At 43.7% G+C, this 26,590-nt stretch overlaps 1 long non-coding RNA gene across 1 annotated transcript in view; it reads right to left on the bottom strand.

The window, feature by feature from the left end:
• Positions 1-919: 919 nt before the first annotated feature.
• LOC117002549 overlaps positions 920-26,590 on the bottom strand; it is a 221,142-nt gene continuing 195,471 nt past the window's right edge. Inside the window, exons 2-3 of the long non-coding RNA XR_004419306.1 lie at positions 24,129-24,290; positions 920-1,690 (exon numbers count right to left, since the gene is read on the bottom strand). This is a non-coding gene — a long non-coding RNA (uncharacterized LOC117002549). The remainder of the gene's footprint in view (positions 1,691-24,128; positions 24,291-26,590) is intronic.

The following is a 26,590-nucleotide window of genomic DNA, read 5'->3' as shown; positions in this document are numbered from 1 at the left end:
CAAATCTTGGAATAAAGCTCATACCTTCTTAGACACAGGTTAATCCAGTCACAAGATCCAAAGCCATAGAAAACCGGGCTTCTCATGTGCCATTCATTAATTCCAGCAATCAGACCCTAATTTTAGGCCTGCTTTTGGATAGAACAAAGTGTTATCTCTACCTGTCTGTTCAAGTCCATGGAGGAGAAAGGACTCGATCTAAACCTGCAGTAAGGTACCCACAGTGCCACTTGGATAGATGGAGAGGCCTGATAGCAAGGGATCTTCTGTCCCTCCTCTAACCACTCAGTTCTCCTCCAGACCAGTTATTCAGGCACCTTTAATTAATTTGCTGAGCATGTCCAGAAACAGAAACGTTTTGGCTACACTGGGCCCAACATCTTGAAGCCATCCTACCCCAGAAGGCATTTGGGACTTATGAACTAGGTCCTCTAGTGCTGACATTCACTCAGCACATGGCTGGTGGAGTCCATGGCTGGAAAGTCCTATTGAATCTGTCCTATTAGACAGCCAGCAGTAGCTCAGTTCCTAGGGTTGAGCAAGAGTGCAGAGGGAGCTCTCCTTTTGGGACCTGGTCACCTTCTGCCCCAGGTGCCTCCATCCCAGGTAGAGTTCAGAATTATTCTCTGGGTTTGAAGTCAAGGGAACTGGGAATAACAGATGAGGATGATGACTAACTACAGACATCCTGTTAATGCCCTGCTGAGATGATCAGCCAACAAATTTCCTTCCAAAGATAGATGCCTAAGAAAATGGAGCATGCAAGCCTCTCTCCACTGACGGAAGAGGCAACCTAAACCATTAAACTTTTCTCTCTTACCCAGGTACCTTTACATTCTGTCCTTCAAACTCCAAAATATACAATTCAATCCTTTAAACTTGTAGCAATTTTATTTTTAACAAATAATCCAGACAAACTTGTTAGATTCAGTTGGGGTACATTTCAGACTCCATAAATAATCTTCACACACTTACATTCTAAATTTAGTGCAGAATTTCAAGTCGTACTTTTTAGACGCCAAATGCTTTTAGTAGAAAGCTTTTAGGATAATAGGATCTTTCTTGTATTATGCATTCATAAATTTCTTTCAGTGATAGGGGTGAGTTGAAAGATCAGTTCAACACTGCTGATTAGTTTCTTAATTAAGTTATTGTGTTCAAAGAAGGATAAATAAACTGGTCACAATTTAAAGGGAAGCAAAAGTTGGTCATAGAACTTGGAAAGGCTGCCCAGTGGAATAAAAACAACAAAATGTTGCATTTTTCTCTCCGAAGAAGTGCTTTTGCAAGTGGCTAGTGTGATTTTTCTCCCTTTCCAATCCAAGAAGTGGACTGGAAATGCTGCACTGAGCTATCATGAGAAAGGGGTCAATCAGGGGTGTTTTGTAAGGTGGGGAATGAGATTTCCAGCAACATAATCAGTTGGCCCATTCATCATTACAGACTACATGTGTCCTAAATTAGGAGAGCATGAAGCGGGTGGATACATTATGCTGTTTCACGGGAAGCAATTTGAGCGAGTTGTTCTTGTTCCAGTTCCTTGAGACTCAACAACACATCTCCCAGGAATCTGTAAATCATCAGCAGGTGATATTGTTGGCTGTCATAGCACAGACCGGCAGAGCCAGTTACAACTTTTACCAGGTTTTTTTTTTCTGTTCTTGTTCTTAAAATTCTCCTTTCCAGGAAGCTGCAAAACAAACCACAAAACAATCAGTAAAGTAGGACAGCAGAAAACAAAATTCCAGAGATAAGAGGCATGCTGATAATACAGTCTTTGACATCTGTTTGGGAGCATTGCTGAGTTAAATAGCAGTCCTTTACCAGATTAATATACATATGCCTGCTCTCTCTGTTTGCCTATGTAGCCTCTGTCAGTGCAGTGTCTGAATGCCCTGGGAAACTCCAGTGAATGTACCCTCACAGCACCCTTTTGGGGTATCAAAATATGGAGATTAACAGACTTCCCTGAGAACAGATGTAAAATGTATGGCAGAGAAAGGCCACAAGAATTCTGGTTCCACATAAGTACAGCAGAAGCATCAATGTTTCAGGGTCCCCCCATCTACCTGGTACATAAAAGGTTGTTACTGATTGCTTCTGTGGCCGCTGAGGAGGGAACAATATTTACATCAAAGACAGCTGTGTTGGACATGAGGGGAATCTTCTAACTGCAGAGAAATGAGATACCGGGACAGGATATTCACAGCAACACTAGTGATGTGTCCTTCAAAAAGGTTTTTGAAAAAGGGCTGATAAATAATCCCCAGGAATGGGTCTTTTGAAAGATGGAATTTCCCTGCTGTGTTCTGTGCTGTGGACATGACAGCCTAGGGTATTACCTAGTTTGTTTTGCTGTCTTTAGCTTTGCAGTGCATATCAGGACTTGAGTGGTAGACAAGTAGTGGTGACATTTATCATCACCATGGTAAAAGAGAAATGAGTTTAAGTCCACTGTGTCAGAAGATATACAAAATTATATAGCTCATGAAGTTATTAGACTAAACCAGGAAGCTACAAAGCGCTAGGGACAGGTTCTCTCGGCAATGCTGAAGCACAGTCAGTGGGGCGTGAGGTAACAACTCCACTTAAAGAGACTAGGGGTCTGACATGAACTATAGGGAGTATGTAGGGTGTGCTGAAAAATAAAGTAACTTTCAGGAATTCTCTCAGCAGCTGATTAGTCAAGAATCTATGAGATGGAAAAGCAAATGAAATGCCCAGATCTGCATGGAAGATGAGATCTTACAGGTCCAACTCAACCCCTTTTTCAATTCATCAGAGCACTTCCATCTGACTTCAGGAGTTTGGTCTTGGCTTCTCCCTTAAGAAAAGAGACCCAAAGTTCGTATTTTATAAGGGGTTGAATTCCTAGGGAATGCCAAGAAATTTAGCACCCTCCAATGGAGTCTCTCGTTACAGCATATTTGCGTGGGATTTCTGAACATCTGGAAGCTCATCCTGACCCAAAGTCACAAGCAAATAGTGACTGCAGAGATGCAGTCAGAGGGCTCTCAACTTTCTTTATGTGCACTCAGCAACTCACAGCACCCAAGCATTAAAATGCAGGTATCACATTTCTGAGCTGGGTTTTCCAGTCAAAAATATATCTGCATAACCCCAGCCATCCTTTTGCAATGCATGTTCCTCCCTTTGCTTGTTTGAATGGGGTTTGCCTCTGCCTTCTTTATAGAGTTAAAATATTTGAAACAGTTGACATAAAGCATATGCTCTGAATTATTTATGTGTTTTCCAGGGGATTTTAAAAAAGAAAAAGAAGGAAAAAAGACAAAAGAGAAAAAAAAATACCAAGCATACCTGCCTATCTATGCAACAGAAATGGAGAGGATCTGGGAACAAATATAGCCCAGTTCAAAACCATGGTTTGCATGCTGTGAGGAAAATACGTGTTGCATCATGAATAGGTACGTGAGTTTTCTATGATTAAACAAACACCATAATATGTTGCAGGTCAAAAAAAAGATAAAGCCCTGTGCACATGTAGAGATACAGATATCTGTCTCCTTCTGCCATTTCTAACAGCATGCAGAGCTAGAGTTCATAGCAGGATCTGGCACTGAGGAACCAACATGTGCATCTGAATGTGGCTCTGCAGAGATAGATACATATGTTTGTATGCTTATACTGCATCAGGGGTGGAATATGCAGCTCATTTCTTCTCTTTTAGCTCAGCTGGGGAAGGTTCAAGTCATGAAGCCCTGGCAGTTTACCACCCATCAAGGCATTCCCAACATAAGTCTCAAAATCCTCTGAATAGCCAAGTATATATGCAGGTATATACCTGAGAGTTTCCACAGTCCAGCTCACCATGTTACAGGATCACAGCTATGATAACATGATCTTCACTACACTCTAGGGAGAAATCTAAGTCAAAATCTCTTCAGAGCTACAGGCCTCACTTTTCTGTTCACAAGAGAGACCATTTTTATGTGGCCATGGTATGTTGCATTTGTCTGAAGATTATGTCCAGCTGTTGCCTTTGCAAACCTTTTGATACAGAGCCTGTAGATGTTCACTAGCCTGTCAAGGATAAAAATGAATACAGGGGAATCTTGGAAAGACATCAAGCAGAGAGGAACCTAGATCATAATAACATGATATCAAGTGTGGATAACAATCCAAACTTATCTAAGGCCTGGGGTTTAGTTGGGCCCTTTCTGTACACAGCATTGATGCTTACAAAAAACCCGCTAAAATTTTACACATGCAACTTCTGTGACATTGGCCATTGAGGAACTCATGCTGATTTTGGTAAGTGCTGGGAAAACTGGCCCTTTTGGCATAGAGCTATTATTTTTGCCTCTGGGAAGCAAAGAAAATAAAAATAGATCAGTAACTACAGCTCAAGAGACAGATTTACATGGACCATGTAAATAAAAAATTTGGCCAGGCTTCTTTTATTTCCAGTTGCTTCATTTTGTAATATCTCTTCAGCTTTACATTAAAGATGGTTCTTATCATAGAAATCAGCCTCAAATCCAAGGCTAGATATGGAATATCCTTTACATAGACCAACCCTTTTTCACCCCATGTCTGCCCTTTAAAAGACTTAAGCTCTGGTTCAGAACCAATTTCTAAGCTGCCCTCTTTTATTTTATTTTATTTATTTATTTTTTAAAAATCTTTTTCTAAGTTTACTGACCATAAAGTATTTCTCAGTTTCAGTATAGCCTGGCTTCCCACGTGCATCCTATGGCCACTTCTAGAGAACCTATCCTAAGTTGGTATACACTGCTCAGGAAACAAAGGCAAATATTAGTGTGACACAACCTTATAAGCCTCTTGCATGCCCATCTCCTTGCCCTTCTCCCTCTAAGGCCAAAAATCTGTTGCTACAGATTTTTGGTCTTGAGGCTGGAATCAGGCATCAGAATAATGAGGGGAAGAATGCAACAACACAACTGCTCTCTGCTCACATGGCGAGTGCTACAGGGGAGTCTGCTGCCATCTCTTTCTCTACCTTGACAAACATTGATGCCACTTGCAGATCTTCCTTCAACTCACATGATGCACAAATCCAGACCACTGACTCAAAATCTCTATGCCCTTGGATCCCCTTCCTTCCTGTTTTAACAAAGACAATTTCATAATCTGGTAGTTTGAAAACTCCCTGCGTTCAGCACAAATTGCTTTAAATCCCAGTGGAAAACAGATCCTTCTGTTTCAATAACATAGAGTTTGCTTAGAGACCTGGCAATTCAGAGGAGACTGAACCACAGTTCCTGCCAAGCCTTGGCTGCACACCACAGCAGCCAGGGCAATGAGTATTTATTTTTTTCCCACAGTGGTGGAATTGAGACATCACTTGTGTAAATACATTTCCCCATGTTCTAAATTATGGCTGCTAAAGGATGTCTCCCACACTTCAAGAAGCTGAATGCACATCTTTGTCTAGTCATCTGCTCTGGAAAACTTGGATCAGGTAGTGTACCTCCAATAGATATCCCTGCAGGCCTTTAAAACACAAAACATTCTCCTAAGGTGATGGAAAGGAGAACTTCAGTAAAACATTATAGATGGAAGAACACTTATTCTCCTTGCATTAGCACCTGGCATCCTCCTCACTGGTTTCAGTCAACCTCACACATAAGCCCACACTTACAACCATCCATTGCTGTCTCAAAGACCTTCTCCACAGTCTGCTAGGGGCTTATGCTAAATACTGATCTAGCTTCAGTCCCATCCACCCAGCAATACCTTTAACACTTTGCTGACAAGCAAAGTGCAAGGAAAGCAGGATTATTCTTTGTCACTCTCAGCCCAGTAAGCGTCATCCCTCTTAGCCACTCAAGTCCACTACCATATGTCTCAGGTCTTCCTTACAGGCAGTGGTTTCTGTTGCAGCCCTACAGGAACCAAGTGTATTCCCTTGTTTCTTAGGGGCAAATGCCAGCGCTGTGAGGACGCTGCCTTCCCAAAATACTCAGGAGTCAGCACAGTAATCAGCAAGAGCCAGAAGGTCTCTACAGAGCCCCAGATCCAGGATTGCCACTAGTATGTAACAGTGTCCAACACAGGCAGATGTGGCCAAGGAAATCCAGCTGCTGCCAAACTGGTTGCAGTTGCAATTGCCTCTGAAGCTGGCCAGCATTCTGAGGTGGTCTTTTCACACCTTTTCCTTAATGTGAGCAGCCCAAGCATGCCAAAGGAGTTAGGATCTGCACAGATGTGACTTCAGGTAACTGCAAACAAAGAGAACACAAAACTTGGAACAGAAAAAATAAACAACAGTCCTTACCACTCCTTCCCCACCTCATCTTTCCAGCTGTTATGTATTCAATGCTAAGGAGCTCCTAAACCTCCCTAAGTCCAGCAGTTTTCAATGCTCAGCTCCAAGTCCTGAACCATTCCTGCTGGCTCCCAGGAGATGCTCTTTGAGGGCCAAGTGGGGATGTCATGGCCCAGTGCCACACTCGGGAGTTTCCCAAGAGCTCTGCTCCAGTTTTGGGGGTATGTGTCAGGTAGAATAGGGTGCTCCATGCTGCTCTCTGTAAAAGCTCTTCTCCTCTCCCAAAAGCCTTCTGAGAAGGGGTAGTTTCCCTCTCTCTTCAGAACTGAAGCAGGCAGAATAAAGCATCTTGCTGTTCACCCACAGCTTTCCTAACAAAACAGAACATGCACCAGCAGAAAAAAAAGCTGCCTCCTTTTGCAGCAAATTAAACAGCTTTGTTGGGCATATTTTTCTACTCCAAAATCATCCCAAGAATTAAATCAGTAAGTGGGCACCATCAGGGGGCTGGGAACAAGTATCAGAACAAGTTCCACCATAAAGCACTAGTGTAGCCACAGATACACATGGAATGATGAGGATACAGAATAGCTCATGAGGGAATCAACCATTTTCTCATCAGAGAAGGATTTGAATGTTGTCCCATCAATAAGGGTAAGGGCCACACAGTGAGCAGTAAGGAGAAAACTAAATATTGAGTTGCTGCTCAGTAATTGAGCACAGCCCATGCTGTGCACGAAATAAGGCAGAGATGAAAGGGAGGAAAATAGCAGAAGCATATGTAATTAAATGCTATGACAGAAAAACATTCCCAGAGGGACTAACAGAAGATACCAGGGGTAGCTGGAGTTCTGGCACTTGCTGACTTGAAATTGTCAAACATGTGCATGTATGAGTGTGTCTGTCTGTCTGTGTGTATTCTGGCTGTGCACATGGAATTGCCCCATGCATAGGTCATCTACATAAAATCAGTAGCTCAGGTCCTTGAGAGGATGCTAGAAGGATGGAAACTGAGGCTAGAAGGACAAGTATCAGAGGTCCATCAACAAAAAGCTATGCAGAAGAACAAAGTGGTTCCTTACATTTTTCATGTACATGTATAATTCCCACTACTGAGGAATTTGTGTGAGTAGTGGGGCAATTACAGTCAAGTGCAGATCCCCTACTAGAAAACAACATCCTTGCCTTTACAACTCTGAGGGCATCCTTTAATTAATTTCTTTTTTAATGTGCATGCATTCAGCTTCAGCATGAATAATGGCCGGAGTAGGAGAAATTCATGACACCTCTCTTCTAGTAGAGGAAGTAGGAAGCTAGGCACCTACCCATCACTTAGACCTTTCTCCAGAATGCTGTTTGCCTGCAGATCATTGATCAAAATGATAATCTTTGATCATAGATCAAAAAGCAGTTGTTCCAATTCTGAGACAGGCTGGAGAGTGAGGCAAGGCCTGGGTGGAGCTGGAAAAAATGACAGCAGGCAGCAGATGGGAAGTGGAGATTGCCCAGGGAAGAGAGGGAGTGGAGTGGAAAACTATCTTAGCAGGTAGCAGCTGGGATGTGAGGGCAAGTGGTCAGCTTAAGGGGAGAAGAAAAGTCAGAGCTGTAATGCTGTTCACTCTGGTCACTTTACTGCAAATTACAAAAAGGAGCATGGAAAAGGAAAATCAGAAGGCAGCCTTTAACTTCTCTGGTTTCTGGCAACCTGGGAAGCCTTGTTCTGATCATTAAAATAATGACCAGTCTACAGTATAGCAAGAAAGGAGGGTGCCGGCCCCCTCTCTTCCAAAACTGACCAAAGCTGCCAGAAATTTTCCCACTGGTTTGGGCCTAAGGGTGCCAATAAGCCGATTGCTAATCTCTAACACATGCCTTGTCTCAGCAGTCGCAGTGGGGTGAGGCACAAGGGTTTTAATTTCTGCTTTACATCCTTCCCGCTGACGCCCAGCATGCCTCTCCCTTCACCACATGGCTTTGCGACCTCTGCTTCTACTATTTTCCACCTCCTTTTTCCAAAAGTCAGCCTCAGGGCCAGGGAAGGTGGTGAAGCACTGTGTGGGAGTAAAACCCAAACACGGCTACTTAAAGCAAATATTATTTTTCAACTGGAAGACTTTTAAATTTTTTTCCCCCCCAATTTATTTTTAGAACAATGGTAAAACATACAAATCCTGGAGGCCTCAAGCACTTTCCTGCTGTGCTATTGACTTAATTTATTTCTTTAATTTGTTAAAACCTCACCAAAAAAAATGTTATTCTTTGGAGACTTTGCTAGCCCAAGTTTTGCATATATTATTTGCTGCAAAAGATTAATGAGGTAGCAGAGGCATTTTTTAATGGATTCCCTTGGTTTTCTCTCACTCTCCATCACTTTTTCATTTTTTTTCAACTTACATGGCAGTGCAGGTCCACGAGCCTGCTAAGAGCTCTCCACAGAGAGGATACAGGGTATGGGAAGAAAGCAATGAAATTAAAAAGCTCTTTCACGACTCTTTCCCAGCTCAGAGATACCAGAGTGCCACACCAGCCTCTGGCAGATCCAGCACCTCCCCAGCCCTGTCCTTAGCGAGGCTCCCAGGGAGTGGACGGAGCTGAACACCCCGGGTTTACAGGAAGGCTGCGCGAGTGACAGCAGCTAATCCCACGCATAGTTCAGAGGTGCCGTCAGCCAGCCCGGCCATGCACACAGGCCCTTCTCTTGGCTCACTGAGGAATCTGCTGACACTCCCAGAGACTCTTGGGGAGCACTTTGGAAACCTTCCCATCGACCTGCTCCTCTTACGGGAACTGAGCAATGCCTGAAGTGTGGCAGCAGTACAGACTTCCGTGGTGGTGGCTAAGAATCAGATCTGTTTCTCTTTCTTCATGCGGAATAACCAGGCTATTTGTCAGGAAGACACACTATGCTTAAAGGTGTCTAAATACTTTCTCTTCTCTCAGCCCACGCTCAGCCTCTATTTCACAGAGCACAGATTTTGCCTAACAGGAGGTGAAATGGAGAGAGAGAAGAGGAAAACAAGAAGTGAGGGAGAGTGGGTTAAGATACTGGGGTCAGGGCAGAGAGATATAACAGGTCTTTTGTGATAGCTTTAGGTCTGTGATGGGTCAAGGGTATGTAAAAGGGAAAAGTCATGACACCCTGCTGCAGAAGTGAGGAGAAGAAAAGTGAAACTCTCTTGAAAACCAGCCAACAGAGACCTCCTCTCTTTCTTCACATGCGAAGCTGATTTTTAACCTGAATGGACCAAAAAGAAATGGCAAGCAGCCACTCTTTTAGCTTGCCTCCCTGCCTTCTGGGAAGTCTGCCCATTGCTTTAGGGCTGGAGACTCCTATATGCTGAAGAACTGAAGACAAATGCCCTTCAGCATGACTGCAGCCAGGTCACTCAGCACATCACCACACTCAATTCACTTAGAACAATTCGGAACTCTGTCCAACTTGACCTAAGAGAGAATACACAACAGGAACTCACCTGGGGATACTAACCATGGTATGATTTCATTTAGGGGGATCAGCTAGTGGCCCAAGGGCCGTGCACAGTCTATGGGGCAAATCCATGCAGCTCAGCATCTTTTTTTGCTGTAGTCTTAACACTAAGACTGTCAGTACCACTGCCAAACATTTCTGAGTGTGCCACTGGTGCAGCACTGAGCCCGATAATCTGCACTTTTGCCTGAATCAGAGTGTATCAGGCATGATCAGCCAGATTTCTACAGGCCCTGTTCTGCAAACTCAGCTGACCTGCTTAAGGTGCTGGTGCCACACAGGTACAAATGTTCTGTGAGAAATCCGGCTCCTGCAGTGTGCCATTCCGGCAAACACCACCAGCACATTTTTCTCACCCTGTCTTCTTTTTCCACACAGAGAAAGCAAGGCAGAGCAACAGTGCAGGAATAAGGAAATGACATGAAAGTACCTGTCTAGAACAGCCATCTCAAAGACAGTGACACACAATAAATAACCCCGAATACTGAAAAATGGAGCTGCCATTCTCTGTCACACGAGAAATGTCATAAACCACAAAAGAGACATGCCAATCATTTGAGGGCCCCCTCCCAAAGAATTTTTATAGCACCATATTTCATAACTTCTTTTGCTACCTAGAGAGCCCAATTTCCTAATTTGTGTCTGCCTCTGCCTCCCAGTTCAGTCTCCACTGCTACAGGTGCATTCAAGTCACTGGCTACCCATCCCTAGAGGCACCTAGGGCCCTCCAGTGCATATAAACCACAGCTTCATGCAACATGCTTAATACTGGGATCCAAAGGAAGGACTGCTGAGGGAGGCAAACCTTCTATAGCTCTGGTATGATTCAGACTAAGGAATAAGATCAGCTGAGAAAAAGTGTCCCTTGTGTATTTAACAGGTTTTGGAGGCAAGACTTCTGTCCACATTGAACTCAGTGCTATCGGTCAAGGTAGCTTAGAGCTACTTTGGGCATTTCTAGATGAGTTCTTAGTATAGTCCTACACTATCTTAGGCAACTCTGAAAAAAATACAAACATTCAGTTCAGCCAACAGAATTTTAAGTGTGCAGATGTAGCCCTAACACTTTTGAATGTCAGTAACTGGATTGCTCAATATATCATGCTGACCAAAAACTTGACAGGATTCCCCTTCTGGATTTTCTTTGATTTGGTTTGGTTTTTTGGTGGTGATTTTTGGAGTCTTTTTGTTTTGTTTTTTAATGGTATGACACATGGTAAACAATACCACACAGATATGGTAATGGCACTTCAAAAATCCCATACATAGCAAAGATTCTTGCATACATTCATTTAAAGCAGGCCTGAGGCAAGCCAAATATACAAACAATTACAGATCTGTAGGCATGCCAAGAAATATTCATGCAGCATATAGGCCCAAGAGAAAATATAGTGAAGATTAAGAATATTATTAACACATATCTGGGGATAATAGTATTTGATGAATTTCTCTATGAGTATCTCTTTGATCCTGGCAATTCCCATAAAAAGGACTGGACTGACATTTTCCACATTTACCTACAACAGTCCAATCCACAGCTCTGCAGTAGGGCTTAGTGTCTGCAATTTAAACGGCTGCTAAGCCATCTTCCTTTGTTTTGTTACACAGTAATTAGATCTACCTCCTTCACTCAGTTCACGACCAAGGTTTCTGTTTCACTCACATCCCAAGACAACTTCTGTTGCCCTTTCCTTTTATTTCCACAAAAAGGCTTTTTCCCCCTCCTGAAACTTGTAAGCTTTTTGTTCCCATTACAATCTTTGGCACGCAAAGCAGGTGGTATCAGAAAGGTGCAAATGCTTCCATATTCTTTGAATTACTATAAACTTCTGTATGGTTTTGTTCATCTTAAGTACCCAGTCTTTTGATATCTCAGCCAGTCCATTCCACACTCACGAGTTAATAAGACTAGAGGCAGGGAGAGACATGAGAAAGGCCACCCAATTAAAGTGAGAAAATGAAGATCAAAACAGGCTACTGTGCTGTCATATGGTCAGGTACTGAACTGTGCCTGGTGCAGTCGCTGATAACAGGCTGGATAATGCTGCACGTGTCACTTTGCTGTGACCTTCACCAGTCACCTGGATCGAGCCTTATGAGAGCTGACTAACTTTTAAGTCAAAAAGGCTTAGATTAAAATTATTAGTAACCCTGGAAGTCCTCAAATAGCTTCACTGAAACAAGAGGAATGACTTTGAAATTACAAGCCCTGTGGAAAGGACTATACATAATTTGATAATGGACACAGAGCATTTTCTTCTTCATTAAACCAGCAGGAACTGAGCACTGAAATTCTATGCCTTCTAGAAGCATGGGGGACTAACCCATGTGGCATGTAAGCATTACCAGGTTACCCAGTGTCTAGGTCAATCCTTGGATCTGCTCAGATACAAGCTGCTCCATACAGCATGTACTACTCTCCTGATCATGCATCCAGAAACCACAGCATAAACATTGCTCTAGGCATCAATGCTATGGAGTAACTGTTCCCAAACTCAGTGTTCTTGCTTCTGAATGCACTAAGAAGGAAGTGAGGGGCAGGAAACTCACTTTTAAGCAGAGACATAAGCCCTTCATTAAACACCATGGTGAATATCATCTACATTTCAGAGAATTCTCACACCTGAAAATTACTGGGAAAAGTAGGACACATCTAATTTTCAAGATAATAATAATAAAAATAGTTAAATGGATTCTCCCTTAGGAGTGTTTAAATAAGGGTTGCCTCTTCCTGTGAATGGAGGGAGCTGAGAAGGTTTCACCACACTTCGTACTTACTAGAAACAGAATGCATACCACAGGAATTATTTGCTGGTGTGTTCTACTGCTTTTGACCAAAATTCTTGTGGGTTCAGCTGCTATCAGAGTATTCAGTGAAAAAGAAGATGAGGGAGTCTAAAAGACAAAAAATGCCAGTCCTGCTGGGCATCCCAGCTTGCAAAGAAGGCTGACCAGTTTACCTCCTGGTCAGCTTTGTATTTTACACAATGACCTGTAAGGAGTCCACCTTAAATAAAATAACTAGGAAAACCCAGATAACTGGAAGGAGAGTACAGGTACGATTTTGTTACCTAAGACATCAAATAGTTTCACAACTGGTCTCTTAAAAACAAAGGAAAAAAAAAAGATCAAAATGCTGAATTTGGCTTCCACAGTGCAAAGAACAGCTGGAGCATTTCTGCATGACTTAGTTTAATGCAGCAAGATTGGAATTTTTAAGTTCCCAAGGAAAAAAAAAAAAGCAGCACAGTTGCTTTTCACTGTCTGCTATCTGTACCAGTTACCACCTGGATCCAAGTATGTGCCGCTTAGGATCCAACTATTCAGAAATCCGTATAATTAATTGGTATCAAAGCAAAGGTCTGTGAAACATCTGTACTCAAGGAGTGACCTTTGGATGAGAGAAGACCATTCCTTGACTCCCTAAGTCGTACAGTTCAAACTTGTTGCTTGAAAAACTGTTTTTCAGCTCCAAGTCCCAAGTCTGTCAGCAAAGTGCAGGTGAGATATAAACAAACACAGGAGAAAGGGAGAGATTTCTTAGGCATTATTTTAGGCTCAGCCGGTTTCATTAATTTGCCTGTTCTGGTGAAATTCAGACCCCTTTTCTATTTATTTTCTGATATTTTACTGAAACCTACACAGCACAGCAAGCAGTGCATTAGGCAGCACAGCTTTTGAGCCACCAGAGTCTCAAGGGTGGGCACAGATCTCATCCCAGCAAGGAGCCAAACCCACACAGTCATAAGGCAGCAGCTGGGCAATGACTTGGGAGCTATGCACCACATCTGCTGGAGGTCTCTATGGGGTCAGAAGAGCAAGAGACGAGAGACCTACTTGGTCCAGATTTTTCCCCAAATTCTATGTTTCTTCCTATGGAATCCTCTGGCACACCCACACATGGGTATGGGCACAATGCGTGTTCCTGGATGCTGTTCTCTCAGACATGAAATCATACTACTGCTCATGCCAGGCACTGACACTTGCTCTTAATCTTACAGGGTTGTTTCACCTAATGGCTTCAAACCTGGCTTCCTGAAAGCAGCAGGGGACAGCTGCTGAAACACCATCAATCCAGACAAAGTCAACATGACCTGTGGACGTGGTCCAGCTCTGCCAGGAAGGGCCCAACAGTGAGGGTGGCTGAGGAAATATTATTGCAGCCTAGAGTCTTTCTCATGCAGGATTCTATTTTGGTGCACCATTTTTTGCTGCTCGAGCATTCCCCAGACATTTTGGAAACTCCAGATGCAATAATACTGAGTTCTAGGTCACAATGTTTTTATTGATAAAGGTTTCACCATCCTGTTGTGGGTGTGACTGCTTGTGAATGCTGCAGGATTATACAGGGAATAATCTCTCGCCATAGCCCACAACATATCATATGCCCACCAAAAATCACAGTAAATTAAATAACAGTGTTTCCTGCCAGTCCAAACAAACGTTTTTCCCTTCCTAGCAGAGCAAAAGAGTACTAACCCACAGAACTGCAGTGTTTTGGAACTTCCTGTAACAGGGGCAAGAAAGAAGTCACACTGCTATGAAGTGACACAGAAACATCCGTAACACATTTTTGTCATCCACACAGCAGCAGTAGTTGTACACAAGAAAATGTTTATTTTGCCAACATATAAATCAACTAGTTCCAAAACTATTTCATAATATGCGTTCTCAAGCAATGACCCAATTTGAGGTGAACTACTTGAGGTGAGCTTTTTGAGGTGATCACTGCATATTTTGAGGCAAGAAAGCCATCTGAGTAACAGTTATATCTTCTTTTTCCACAGACTGCAAAGTTTGCACCAGGAAGAGACCTGAAATGAAAATAAATTAACTCATTGTACTTGAGCCATGTTAATTATTTTCACTTGAAGGAAAAAAAAAAAAAAAAGAATGAAACTGTGACTTAGTCAATGGGAAATCCTCAAGGGCTTGGATAAAGTTGTCATGTGTATCCACTTGCCCTAACCTTTAGCCTTTTGTCTAAGTACAAGGGGCATATCAGTTATAAATATATGATGTCTTCTCTCTGGGAAACTCAGAGAGTTAATAAGTAATTTCAAACTATTATAATTTCGATGCATGGAAAAAAAACAACTTGGCTTTCCTCAGACAGTACAGCTGGGTAAGTACAGAATTTCCCGGCACTGTTTAAGACTGGGTGGGGTGGGAAAAAAAAGAAGGAAAAAGAGAAACAAATTAAGTTGCTAAAGAAGGGGGAAAAAATGCACAGAAATCCTGCCAGAAGTTTGGGAAATCTTTTTTCCTTGTTTCGCTTATGGAGATCAAAAACTCTAAATTAAACAAGAATCCCCTTGCAAAATGCTGATGACTTTGCTCAAACTAGGGCAGTTAAGGTGCTGAGAAGCCATGAAGCTCAGCTGTAGTCCTCCAGATAACTCATAAAAGCAAATAGCTTAAGTGATAGGTCTCATGTCTGCAGGATCAGCACAACAGTTCTAATCCTTGAGGAGGAACTGACTCCTGGGTCTGCCTACAGCCCAAACCATTCTGTCCAAGTCCTCCAGGCACCTCCACAGGACAAGCAGAAAATAGCAACTGCAGAGGAGAGCATATGATCACAGCAAAGCCACTGCCATGTTTCAGGGAGATCTCAGCTCACAGCAGAGGAACACACAGGGAATTGCAAGCATCTTTTCCAACCTGCTGCACAGCAGAGTGAAATGCCATTAGCCATCATGTAAATGGATGACTCCTTTCTCCCAGTGCCAGTGGATGGGACTGTGCTCACAGTTATGCCTGGCCTCCAGGTGGGAGGACAGAATTCCAGTCTCAAGAAAGGGCTTTCTCATTGCCTGTTAACTTGGTCTTTTGTCAGCCTGTAGCCATACTCTTAAATCAAATCTACAATTTCATTGCATCAAATCACATAGTTTTCAGCTAAGCACCTCAAAAACAAGCCCTGAAAAGTCTACATATCACACTACATGTCCTCACTTAAAGACAAGCAGTGCACAAACTATGTAATCAATGGAGGGTGCATGGTGGAAATCAAACCCACCTTATGAATCCCATTCATTAAATGATTGGTCTTCTCTCCTCTCACTTTCCCCATGGCTTCCCTAAGCAACAAGATTTCTCTCTCCAGGATTGTTAAAAGACAAAAGTATCCTTTAATATGTGCAGGAACACTTTCAGGACCATGCCTACACAAAATATACGTTTATCAATATTTTATCTACACATTGATCTTACCAATGTTAGTGACTCCCCTAACTGGTTTCCTGTGGCCAAACAAGAGCAAAACATTTTTTAAGAGAATCTGAAGCTAGGAAATACAAATTGCAGATGTATGCAAGTCAGTCCCTCCCTCTCACTCTCAAGTTTGGCAGACAGGTTGTCAGAACCATCTTGCAGGAGATGGTTCTGCAAGCATGAAAGCTTTTTAAAGCAGTGCACAGGTCCAGGGATGACTTTCATGTCAAGAAAATAATGCTAAATCCATTTAAAAAAACCAAAACCCAACTGCTTTCTGCAGTGATTCAGGGACCTGTGAAGTCGAGAAACACCACTGGAATCCCACCCAACGCAAAAGACAGGCCAGGGGATTTCTTCTACTCAAATCTGCAACTGTCTTGCACATTGCACTTCATTAAGCCCCTAAGCCCGTAAATTTTTTGACTAACGTCAAACCTGTATTCCAGAAATAAAATTAACTTTAAAGTCACTGTCTTCAAGGCCATGTCAACACTGTCTTGTGTAACACAGACCCAGCAGCAGGTCACTAAAATATGACTGTATTGTTAAGAACCTGCTGCTCAACCTCCTCCATATCCCAAGGAGACTCCTTGTCATGCAGCAGGAACCTTTCCAGGAAAGAACTTGGCCCACCCACCTGTCAGGGAACATTTCCTCATGTTTGACAGCACAAGCATTCGCAGATTCAAGTCAGCATGGGTGTATCTCAAGAGATGCCCTATCCTGAACCCAGCCCTTCCATAGTGCATGGAGTGTTCAGTTTGGATGCAAGATGAACTGGAGAATGACCCCAAACTTGGAACTGTGTTCAAAAGGCAGCCCAGCCATAGCCTATGTGCCAGAAAACCCATTATCACCTCTCTGATCATGCCCCCTTCATATGAAGCACTCTCATCATGAAATCCCTCCTCACACAGAGCATAACTCTGCAGGTTCAAAAAGTGATTTGTATCACACTGTTTGGGAGGAAGGGCTGTAATTATGCAGTGCAGTACTATTAAAATCAGCCATATAAACTGGTTGCTCATCTAATCCATTGCACTGTTTGGTCCACTTGCTCTTTTGAGTTTCTGTTTTGTACTTCACTCTGCAGCTGCCTTGCACCTCCCACTCCTTCTTTTTACTGTCTTCATGTAAATCAAAAATCCATCAAACCTCACTTATTCAGTAATAAATCAATTCTTTGGATTACTCAACTATAAAACCGTGACTTTGTGGCTGCAAAGGTAGACTATGTTTGAGCACCTGGATAATAGCAAGCAAAAGAGAAAAAGAAGTATTTTAATAATACTTAAGGCTCACAGAGGGCCTTTTCTTCTTGGCACATCTGAGCTCGCCAGAAGGGTTGTACTATACTAAAAAAATTCTCATTTCTCTCTTGCCAGTCACACCTCCCACCCAAAAATAAACCAAAAAAATACCAACAAAAAAAGCCCCCAAACACATTCCTATCATTTTCTGTGCCATTTTCTCTGTTTTTATGCTGTTATTCATGGCTTTCTTTCCTCAATATGGGCAAGTACAAATGTCAGAGGCAGACTAGAAATATTGGGGCACACACAATACATTCTTGGTTTCTTCCAACATCAGACCATATCACCAATTTAAAAAAAAAAAAAGAAGAAATAAAAAAGAGCACTCAGCCTCTATCTAGGTGCTTCCAAGCCAAGATAAGGAAATATCTCAAACTTTCCACAAAGCCTCCCATCAAAGCCAGGAGAATCCATCCTCTTGTTTCCCTTGCAAGTGCTGCATCGCTGCATTCCTGCAGAGCTTCTGAATTTGTTCAGAGCTTGTTGATGTTGTTGTTGTTATTGTAAAAGCTGAGTGTTACACAAGACAGAGAGTTTGACAGCTTTCCCACAATCCTCAGCATGTGGGAATAGCGAGTAACAAAGTGTTAACACCTGCCAACTGGTGGTTAGGTGTACATGTCTCTGTTAACAACAAACACTGCTGCTAGCAGTCATCAGAGCAAAGCAGCAAATCTGTTCCCTTCTCCAGCTTGGAAAACACCAAACAATAGTGAAAAAAAAGGCACCTAATTGCTTGATTAAGATGTATCAGTGTTGGAAACTGCTGATCTAGAACATTGAATCTCTGACATTTACTTCACTCTTGATTAAACAGAAATGTTTAAAACCAGTTATTGTGCAGGCAGAAGCTCAGAGCACTGTGTACCATCCAGGGAATTGTGCAGTGGAACTTTTTACAAAGAGACAGAATCAGAACCACCTCCTCTCTGCTGTTTCATAAAAGCATCAGATGCTGAGGCTCTCTGGCTATTAGGAAAAAGGGATGGAAGTGCACTAATGAAGGGCTAAGAGTCAGGTAACTCCTTGGAACTCCCAGGGGAACCTTGTGGAAAACTCCAGCTCCTGCTCTGCAAAATGTTGCTAGACACGGAAGTCGGGACCATTTCTTTATGACGAGAGGGATTAGTTGTGTACTTTTAAAAATCATGTTTTCATTTGGTGATTTCCTAGGCAGCTTTGTGAGCCAAGTGGCACTGATTTATCATTACTGATTTGCATGTGACTAATGTCCTAGACCTGAGGCTAAAAGCCTGCTTACTCTAGATTTGCCCTCAGTAGCCAGCTTGCTTGTTTTGTTGCTCTTTCCCCACGACAAAAAGGTAAAGGGAGAAGTGAGTCAACTCACTCATCTCAAGTAAACCAGAGATTGCTAAGTCAAAAGCAGGGAAACTTCATTAAAGTAACAGTACTCACAAAAGCTCACTGCTGTCCCTACACATCTTTTGGACATCAGTCCAAATATTCTGCACACAGAAACTCCAGCTCAGCTGAGGAGAGACATTCATCCCAATTTCCATCCAATTGTATTTCTTCAGTGATTACTATCAGGGAAAAAAAAGTATCCCATTCTTTAGCAGTGGGGTGGGGGCGTGGGGGTGAAATTTCACATGTATGTCTTTCCCCTAAGCATATAATCTGAAATAATTCAGACAACTATGATTTTACCTGATTAATCAGATGATGGCCAGGACAACAGATAATTTTAACCTACATCAGGTCCTGAATCTAAGTCACATGGGAGGAGGAGGGTGAGTGGAAGGCATGAGTAACTTCTTTTGATGGTTCTACCAATTTTTGCCATCATTAATGTTGCATGAAATGAAGACTTCCAGTAGTCAGCACCTTGAAACAGAGGACACACATTCTCCTTATTTCACAAAACATCAAGTATTTGAGAATCCTACAAGTAGTAGACAGTTAGTGGTAATAAATTGTCTTACAAAGCCTGGCAGAACACTGTTCTGACTCTGAGCAACATCATTTACCAAATTGCTATGGTGAAGGCTCGAAAAACCTTCCATATAAAGCTCCCTGCAGAAGGTTCTAAGGATAAAATGGACAATTTTTTAGTTGGCCAAAAGTGGCTTTCTCCAACAGGAATGGAGGAATAAGGTAATATACTTGCCTGCCAACATGAATATTGACCAATTTACTGAGATAGATATTTCCAGCAAACAGCAGTTGGAAAGCTTTTTTGGTATAGGAGGTTTGGGATCACCTGCACCAGAATAGTATTAGAGGAAAATTTCTAAATTTTGTATGACTATTCAAGCCCCTCAACAGATGAATTTAGAATCTCAGTCACATGGTTTCTGTGACTCAGCCATTTGTTAGTCATCCTCTGCCCATTATATCTCAGGAAAGTTACAGATACCCATAATTAGAAAGGCAATCCCCCTCCTTCTGTCTCTTTTCTGCCTGTTCTCTCACTCCCTTACTTACCAGAGGTCCTGTGTTATTTATTCCCATTCCTCTCCCAGCTAGATTTATTTCCTTACAGTCTCATCCATTTTATGCCCAACTCACAGTCTCTAGATCCTACCCCATGTTCAGCCTGTTCCAAATCAACAGTTGCCCTTGCAGCCCTCTTCAATCCTCACTTTTCTGAGCCTAGCAGCTCTGCCTGGGTCCTCATCTCTCTTTCACACAGATTTTTATCAACAGTTGCCTTCTGTGCTCCCACAGGCCTTACTCAATTCAGTGCCATTCTTGCACACTCTGGGAGCATAATGCAGAAGAACTGGGTTGTTTCTGTCTAAACCTCTCTTGGGCTAATTTCTTTAATTTTTCTGAGTTGTTGATCTGTGGAGCTGGCCTTCTGTTCTTCCTCCAAGTAACATTGCTACCTGACATGTTATTTCTACTCTTGGATGCTACTCCCTCCATGCATTATTCCACCAGTTCTCTCTCCTTTGCTCCATCAAACAGCTTTCTTGGGTTTGCCTTGCAACGCACTATCTTCTCTTCTTGCTCTTCAATCAGCTCCCACCATCCCTCTACCAGTGATAACTGCATTGATCAGAAGCAAGTCTAGTTTTACCAGTACTCCATGAAAAGGTTTTTTCATATTTTCTGTTTGGTAAAGAACAGAAATCTCTGAACTACCAAAGCCAGAGGGCCAGCTCGCATTCAGCCTGGGACAGTGTAGCTCCTGTTCACAAGGACAAACACACAAAAAATACTTTAGTGAGTTATCATTGTCTGATCTGCAGTGGCAAAGGGGTATGTATCACCTAAATCTCAGATTTACGGCCCAAGTACTGGGAAGCAAGAGAAGACTGGGAAGGACAGGTATATACATTCCCTTATCACACTGAGTACACTCTGAATATGAGGATGAGAAACTCTCTCACACAAAGCTCTATCCATTTAAAAAATACTGTGTAAGCTTCCATTCAGAAAAAACACCTTGGTGGAAAATTTCAGACCAGTACAAAACTCTCACACACTTAATTCCATAAACATCTGTAATGCCTCTGCCAATTTACAAATTCTTCCTCAGTTACTCTTTCTTTGGTGACAGAAGACATTAGGTTTATTGTTGGCTCATTATCCTAAGCACGTGGCATGTGTATTTCACCTGAAGATAACTGTGCCTTCTTCAGGCCAAGATACCCCACGACAATCCCTTTTCCAGCAGCACTCCTTCCTCTTGGGGTGTTTGCTGGGCATTGCCAGGCTACCAGGCAGACAGGTGCACACCAGAGCAGTAAAGCTCACTTAGACCAGATTGGTCTGAACTTTATACATTCCATTTCTTTCTGAAGAAACCATCTTCAAGGCAGATTGGTTCTTTGTTCAGACACCTTGTAACACCTGAGACCACAATATCTGAACACTCCAGCAGCAGAAGAACTAAATCTAAATGCAGAAAATCCCAGGAAATCTGGTATTTAATGCACAGAGCACATGATCTTGATTGAGCACAGAAAGTCTGACTATATCCATGACTCTACCAGGTGGTGAGGGCTCTGGCAAGCTCTGATTTGGCATAGTGAGGTCACATGCTTTCCCTACTGACACATTCCTGTCTTCAGTCTTAACATGAACAGGTTAAAGTATCTTCCTCCTCCACTATATTCAGATGATGACTGAAAGCTACATCTGCATAGTGTTTTCCCATTAGGTCAATAGCAGCCAACAAAGGAGCATTTGCTTCTGGTTCTTTAGCTGAATAGGAGAAAACAAGTGGTACAATATTAACCCAAAGAGGGAGAAATATGGAGCACCTGAAATGCACTGCCAACAAAGCAATTAGCAGGAGGATCCGGGGTGGGCACTGACTGCCTGCCCTGTTCATCAATCTCACTGAGGGACTCAGTTCCCAGGTATTTAATATAACTCATCAGAGCTGACATGCAAAGTTTTGCATACAGCTATCTTGGAAATAAAGTACTCTTCCTGTGTATCAGGAAATAGACCTGTTTCTTGGTAGTTTTTGAAAAAAGGAATGAGTTGTCCATTCTGTACCACACTAACCTTAATAGTTTACTCTATAGGCTCCACTACATTACTTACAACTGGTCTATTGGAAGAGCAGCTGAAAAGCGAATACAGTAATTTCACGATTATAAGACGCACCTGATTATAAGCTGCACTTCTGAGTGTCAGCAACTTTTCATTCTTTTTCCATACATAAGCCACACCTGATTATAAGCCACACGTTACAATGCAGAGTGTGATAAAAGGTATCTATTCTATCACCATCTGTTGAGGGTGGGGGCAGTGATCCTTATCTCAACAGCAGATATTCTGCTAATGGGCCATCCATTGAAGCCAGGCGGGGCATTGTTCTTTATCTTTTCACAACCCATCCTTCCCCCAGCGAGTCATTTTCTGCTAATGGCCCATTGAGTCCCACTGTGGGACTGATAAAATTACTTCATCCCATTGGAAGTTGCTCCAGACAGGGGGAAGAGCCCAACATTTCTTACCAAGACAAAAACACAGGTTTTGGGACACTAAGGGAGCCCTTTCTCCACTGGACTCCAGAGGAAAATCAGTTTTCTCCACATCACCACTGGACCTCCAGAGGGAAACTGCACCTTCTACAGGAGCACTGCTTCAACTGAATCACATCTGTCACTGCAGGATGACTGCAACCATCATTTCATCAAGCTGCTACCAACACCCTGCCTGACGGGGTGTCAGGTTGTACTCTGACTTTGTCAGGGTTTGGAGTTTGTTTCTTTGTAGTACAGTAGTTTCACGAATACAAGCCGCACGGATTATAAGCCGCACCCCCGGTGCCTCGACAATGTTGCTGTCTTTGTCAATAGATAAGCCGCACCCCGAATATTAGCCGCACTTTCGTTCGTGCGCAGCTTTCACAAATTGGCCAATTAGTAACAGGATCACGGCATAGCGGGCTTTACTGGCTCGGGGCGGGGCCAGGCAGGCTCGGCCCGCTCATGGTTGCTGACGGGGCCGGGTGGCCCAGCTCAGCGCCACGGCTCGGCGGGGCTGGCCGGGTGGTACTGCCGCCGCCGCCGGGCTCGCTGGCCCCCCTCTCCCATCAGCACCGCCCCGCTGCTGCGTTCCCTAGCCCCGCCGGCGGGGTCGCCGGCCGCGGCGCGCCGCGTTCCCTAGCCCCGCCGGCGGGGTCGCCGGCCGCGGCGCGCCGCGTTCCCTAGCCCCGCCGGAGGGGTCGCCGGCCGCGGCGCACCGCGTTCCCCAGCCCCGCCGGCGGGCTCGCCGGCCGCGGCGCGTTCCCTAGCCCCGCCGGCGGGCTCGCCGGCCGCGGCGCGCCGCGTTCCCTAGCCCCGCCGGCGGGCTCGCCGGCCGCGCCGCGTTCCCTAGCCCCGCCGGCGGGGTCGCCGGCCGCAGCGCGCCGCGTTCCCCAGCCCCGCCGGCGGGCTCGCCGGCCGCGGCGCGTTCCCTAGCCCCGCCGCCGGGCTCGCCGGCCGCGGCGCGTTCCCTAGCCCCGCCGGCGTGCTCGCCGGCCGTGGCGCGCCGCGTTCCCCAGCCCCGCCGGCAGGCTCGCCGGCCGCCCCCTCCCGTCTGCACCGCCGCCGCGTTTCCTCGCCCTGGCCGGCACTGCAGGCCCCCGCACCGCCGGGCTCCCCCACGCTGCTGGCCCCGATTCTGCTGGGCTTCCCCCGCTGCCAGGCAGCCCCACCCGCCGGCCTTCCTGCTTCTGCCATGCTCCCCTGCACTGCTAGCCCCAGTTCTCCCGGGCTCCCCCGCTATGCTGGCTCAGGCTCTGCCGCCCTCCCTGCCCCGCCCTGCTGGCTCAGGCTCAGCCGCCCGCCCCCCACACTGCTGGCCCCGCCTCTGCCAGGCTTTCCCACCTCAGCCGGGGCCGGCCGGGCTCCAGCTTGGCTTGGGGCTGCCGCGGGCTCTCACTTCCGTGTTGGCAGCTTTTAGAATTTTGTTAATAGATTAGCCGCCCCGGAATATTAGCCGCACTTCCGGGTTTCCACCAAAATTTTGGTCAAATTGGTGCGGCTTGTATTCGTGAAATTACTGTACTGTATTTCTATTTTAATTTCCCTAGAAAAGAACTGTTATTCTTAATTCCCATATTTTTGCCTGAAAGCCCCTTGATTTCAAAATTATAATAATTTGGAGGGAGGGGATTTTACATTCTCCATTTCAAAGAGAAGCTCCTGCCTTTCTCAGCAGACACCTGTCCTCCAAACTAAAACAGCAACTTTTCGTTCTTTGTCCATATATAATCCGCACCTGATTATAAGCCGCACTTTGGGTTTGGACCAAAATTTTAGTCAAAATGGTACGGCTTATAATTGTGAAATTACTGTAATTCTGGTGGTGGTGGTGATGTGGAGGACTCAAATGGACAAGTTCAAACAATGTAAGGACAAAACAGGCATATGAAAAACACTTCAAGACCTACCTCCCAATGAATTTCAGGGTGTTAGTCAGTTTAGATGATTTCTTGAAGGGTTAATGTGTCAGTGCCAGGCAAGTCTTGTTTTCCAGCATTGCACTTCTGATATCCAATAATGCATCCTGTTTGTCTTTCATCCCTCACCATTGATGTGCAGCCTTTTCACTGCTGAAAATCAGATAACCAGAGCCTTAATAAAAAGGAATATTTTAGTGTGATTCTAAAAATCCTTAAAGTGAAAGACACATAGGCTTACTTTCTGGACTAAATGCAAGATCTCTGCATTTGCAACATAGAACAATCAAAGTAATCTTGCTAGTGCTTGTCAGGGCCTGAGCACTGGAGTTGTCCTGATCATAAGCACTATAATCCTGTCAAGAGGCAAATACATAATCAAGTAGCACCAGTCTTTTTGTCTATACAGTTAGCTAAAGGCCCTGCATCTGTGTGATCAGCTCCTTCAGGAGGAAAGGATAGCATGAAAACAGTAACCTCTTATTTCCATTTCCTATTTTGGTTTCTACTCTTCAGCACACAAAAGGATGCCTTGTCTTACCCAAGTCTGCCTCAGCATTAGACAGGCTGTGTTTCCAGGTCACTTTCTCTCCTTTTGTCCCATGTTTTAGTTTTTTGTAAGAAAAAAGCCGTGGGTCTTGGGGCTATTTGCATCTTTGGAGGATTTGGATGCACTGCAGGGTGAGGCTGGGCCTCATTTTAAGAGAAGGCTCCAGCCCACGCCAGTGCCAAGAGGCTGACTAATGCAATTATTTCCTTGCAGAGCAGCATTTTTCAAAGTGCTGATTCTTATTAAGAAAAAGGAACGGATTTGGAGCTCATATTTTGATCTGGTGCCCAGGATTATTTGGAAATTCTTTTTCCTGGAATGAGACTTTTTATTCCAAATTTCTCCATGGTGGGGAAAGAGGGTTTCCTGGGCAGAATTAGGATAATGATTACAGCCTGTATACAATCAGTTCTAACCGCTGTGGAACTCCAAAAATGAATGTTATTGCTCAGTGGCTTCATTGGAAACAGAAGTATTATTTAACCAGAAGGATGGCAACACATGGAAATAGCTCATTATCATATTTTCTCCCTATTTGAAATGTCACATTGAGTATGTATCTTTCACGTCCACTACACTTTAATTAATTTGGACTGTGTTTAAATATATTACACAGCCTGCTTTATTACAAAATTCTGACACATTTCCATTGATGAAGCAGGGCTTTCCTTCAAACACATGTAAAAGGCAATAGGAACTACACTGCTAAATATTGTTTTAAATACAATAAGAATACCACATCATCTCTGTGTCTGCCTGTGTTTTTCTGTGGCATGGAACGTACAGAGCAAAAACAACATTACATCCAAAGCTTGCTTGCTGTTTATTGAAGGGACAATGATGTTAACATTATTATTCTAGATCTAAATCTTAACCACTTACCTTATTTACATAATTGCAAGACAAACATATATTTTACTCAATGGCTGGAAAAGATTCCAGCAGTGTGATTGCCTGGAAATTAAAAAGTAGAATTGCAGGGTGTATGTGTGAGATGAAAATTACTTGTTTTAACACAGCTGGTGTATCTTATCTTCTGTGCACTTTCAAACACAGCACTTATAAGGATGGTCGTCCTCCTCCACCCAGGTCTCCAACAAAGTAGAGGATTTATTTCATTTTCTAACCTTCCTCTGGAATGCAGTCACTCCAGAAGTTATTCCTGATTTATACTTGTTTAAGCAACTGGGAGAATCCAACCAGTGTTTCAAATAATGTAAAAATGAGAATTCATTCAACTTTTAGTTGGATGAAATCTTCTATTACTTAGAATTCTATGCTGAATGGGATCAGGGATTTTGTAGGTGTGACTAATATCTGACTGATATCATCTCTGCCCTACCGCTTCTGTTGTGGCACTGATTTATTAGCTACTTGACTACTCTAAAACCATTTTCATTTGAACCATCTTGGGTACAGCAAACAGCTGAGGACTTGCCTCCTCAGGACAGCTCTACCCCACTCTATTATCCCACCCAGTAGATGCCACCAAGTGCTGATCATGTTTGTATCAGGAAAGAATCTCTCTCCTCACTACTCACACCCCATTCAGGAACCACTTGGAGCCAAGGTTGTTGAAGGAAACCTGATTCATTCCCTGGGAGCCAACTGAGTTGTGTACCTCACACAACAAGCCTCTGCATGACATTACAGTCAATCCCAACAGCTTGTTCTAAAACATGTTCCAGGGACAGCTCCTTGGACCGTTGCTTCCTCATCCATCCTCCTAAGAGAGCAGTAATCAAAGTTTTATTATCTGAATCATGGATTCATTTTTTTTATTATTGTTATTTTCCCTAGCAGATGGCCTTTTTCCAAAATAATTTCATAAGCAGAGATTCTTATCATGGGGAAGGTAATACTGTTCTGAAACAAACTCCCAGATGGGACCACGTGGAATAGA

Source organism: Catharus ustulatus, chromosome 1, assembly GCF_009819885.2.
Source record: "Catharus ustulatus isolate bCatUst1 chromosome 1, bCatUst1.pri.v2, whole genome shotgun sequence".
In the NCBI taxonomy this organism is placed as follows: Eukaryota; Metazoa; Chordata; class Aves; order Passeriformes; family Turdidae; genus Catharus; species Catharus ustulatus.
This window is presented reverse-complemented; position numbering and strand designations above follow the sequence as displayed.